At 41.4% G+C, this 3,142-nt stretch overlaps 1 protein-coding gene across 8 annotated transcripts in view; it reads right to left on the bottom strand.

The window, feature by feature from the left end:
• Positions 1-3,142, bottom strand: part of EHBP1 (EH domain binding protein 1) — a 587,840-nt gene that overhangs the window by 409,365 nt on the left and 175,333 nt on the right. Inside the window, exon 1 of one of the 8 annotated variants that reach the window (XM_006152211.3) lies at positions 204-461. The exons of the other annotated variants lie outside the window; for them this stretch is intronic. The gene's annotated coding sequence lies outside the window, so the exon portion shown is untranslated. Of the gene's footprint in view, positions 1-203; positions 462-3,142 lie in introns of those variants that run through there. 8 annotated transcript variants of the gene reach the window in all.

The raw sequence follows: 3,142 nt of genomic DNA on the forward strand, positions 1-3,142 counted from the left end.
TGCCCGTGCCCCGCCCACCGCGGCGGCTGGGCCTTGGCGCGGCTGTGGCGCGTCATTGGCAGAACGGAGTGCCCATCACAGGGGCTCCACCCCCTACCCTCCTCCAGCTCGGGAGGTGTTTTTTTCCCTAGTCGGAACGCGGCACTCTATCCACCCCTCTTTTTAAAAAAATTGGAACCCACAGAGGACTATCTCGCCCATACCTCTGATTGGCTTGAGGAGGGAAGCAAAAGGCGGGAGGAGCATGCAGTGTTTATAGTGAACTGGAAGGTGATTGCAGAGGGCGGCTGTCCGTTAAAGGCGCTAAAGTGCTGGGCGGGGTTTCTGCTCTCATGGGTAATAGCAGAGCTGAGGGCTGCCTTGGCTGCTGCTGTGGGCGGCGCGGATGCTGTTTCTCCTGTTCTCTCATCCCCACCCTGGGACCTGGGTGCTCTTTCCTTCGCTAGTAGCAACTTGGGTTTTTATGCACACAATTTTTTTTTCACCGGCTCCTCCTGAAGATTGTCCCCCTGACAAACTGAGTAACGACCCCAGCCCAGCATACAGTGAGTCAACTGGTCCTCAGTGGGACTCAATAAGCTGAGCTGCACACAGCATGTTTGCAGCGCGATTTCTTCTTCTAATGATCTTCACCATTTCTTTGAGTCTTGGTTTCTTCTCTTCGCTGTCGGTCTCTTTTTCCCCTGATAAGAACTGTGTATGGATTGGGAGTGGCTGGTATATAAAAAGATTGGTTGAAGGCAAAAGAGAGGATGCAATAACCTAAAGAGAGTGAGGGCAGGGGCGCTTAACCTTGTTGAAAGAATCAAGGCTTCTTTTGAGAAAATGAAAGCTATAAACACTTTCCCAAGGGGGAGAAACTGTCCTATCACAAAACACAAAAATGCCCTTTCAATTTTAGGTGCTTCACACCTTTGGTGAAAATAAAGAATGAAATTTCCAGGGAATCCCAAAATTTAAGTAAAGTGGGAAATAAATTGAGAAAGAATGGTCAGGAAAGTAGGAGCACTCAACAAGCAAATAATTTGGAAGATAGGAATCCAGTACGTGAAAAGAAAACCAGCAGGATGGGTCTGGGAAACAACTACGGGCCATTCTTAATCTTATTACGGTTAGAGAATAGGATGCAAGGAGAAAGTATTAACAACTTGAAAGGTGTGTTAGGGTCTAGTGAAGGATTCTCTGAGGAGGGCAGTGGTGGGTAAGAATAGAGAGCACATCTATGACAGTGGGGAGCAAGAGCAAGGAGACAGAGACTGAAGAATCTGCAGAAATGGGGAGACAGATAGAAGATGGACAATGGAAGGCTTGAATCCAGTACCTAAATCTGTTTCCACTTTCAATAAAGTGATCTAATGCAACAAAACTGCATTTTACAGAAAAGGACATAGTTAACTTAAGTCCAAAATATTAAAGTAACCATAATTTTGTTGATTTTTAGTTTTGTCTACATCTTGAAGTACTCTGATGTCCTTCCTCAGTGGTTTACTACAACCTGTACCATTGTGAGCTCATATACTAATATATTGTACATCACTTACAGACTTTAAGCATACAGTTTTTTGAGTGACTAATTTCTAGAAATGGTCATAAACTATTTTCATCCAAGTTGCTCTTCAGGAACAACCCACATGATGATCAGAGGTTTTTGTATTCTATTATTGTTCTTTATAAGTTCTGAAACTTCCTCATGTGGTCATCCTGGTTGCTTTTAATACTCTTTCACTTCCTCTAAAAAGAAAGATATTTTGTTGTAAAGAATCCCTCTTCAAAGCACTAAGTTTGGGTCAGCCTGGTAACATACTGGTTAAGAGAGCCAGATCCCACATGGTTTACTATGGTTGGAATTTTGGCCTGGAGACTTGAGAAACATTTTTGGCATTGTGCATGCCCAAAATCTCGACAAATTTCTAATTTGGAATTTCCAATTGCAGAAGGATCAGGAAAGAAGAATAGTTTATGGTTCGATTTAAAGAAACAAAAAAAAAGGGGATACCAGCAGTTAGCGTAATGGCTATGTCGCTGGACTCCCACGTAGTCGACCGTGGTTCGCGTCCCGGACCCGGTGACTTAAAACTCACGCCGGGCGCGTGTGCGTGCGTGCCCAAGATCCCGAGAGGAGAATGGAGGAGAAGGGACTGCAGCATGACCATGCCCCCTGGGGGGTGATTTCTCACTTTCTGTCTCTATGTCTCTCTGTCTGTCTGGCGAGCGCACGCTCCCTATAGCGAAAAATCTCTCCAAAAAAAAGAAAAAGAAAAAAAAAATTTAACAAATTGCTGAACCTATCAACACCTCAAAAGAAAGTAAAATGCTTAAATTTGGAAAACAAAGCACGGTTTAAAAAAAATCAGTAATGTTTTACTCAAAAATTATAAAATTCTATTTTGCCAGTTCAGTCTTACGTTCAAAGTCTCTTCTGTTGAATATGCAGTGTTGCTGTGGTGTAGTCTTTCCATTTAAATCCTGAAAGTAAACATTCAATGTTATTATTGATATTTCTTGTCCCTAGCATTATATTGGTCATTTTCTTGGATGCCTTTTATTCTCTTATTTCTGAATGTGTCTCTAGTTTTTCTGGTAGAGCACTCCTTTCAGAACTTCTTGAAGAGTGAATCTGCTATTGACAAATTCTTTCAGGTCTTGTTTATCTGAGAATGTTTTTATCCTTTCTTTCCATATGAAAGATAATCTTGCCAGGTATAATATTCTTGGTTGAAACTGTCTTTTACTTAACATTTTGAATATATTTTTCCATTCTTTCCTTGCTCACATTATTTCTGATGAGAGGTCTGAGGTTAGCCTGATTGGATAACCTTTATAAATAACTTGACATTTCTCTCTTATCAATTTTAATATCTTATCTTTGTAGATTTGGCCAGTCTGGCTATGATGTGCGTGGAGAAGATTTTCTTGGGTTGATTCTATTAGGGGTCCTTTGTATTTCTTGAGTCTGGATATGTGAATGCCTCTCTAGATTTGGAAAGTTTTCTCCCAAGATTTCATGGAATAGATGATCAATGCCCTTATTAGTTTCCTCACCTTCTGGGATACTGATTATCCAGCCAGCTTAATGCTGTCTAGTATTTCTTGCAGAGTATTCTCATTTTGGGGGGTTATTTTCTCAGGTTTTTTTTTTTTT

This window comes from Tupaia chinensis, unplaced genomic scaffold (assembly GCF_000334495.1).
Source record: "Tupaia chinensis unplaced genomic scaffold, TupChi_1.0 Scaffold000341_1, whole genome shotgun sequence".
Lineage (NCBI taxonomy): Eukaryota > Metazoa > Chordata > Mammalia > Scandentia > Tupaiidae > Tupaia > Tupaia belangeri.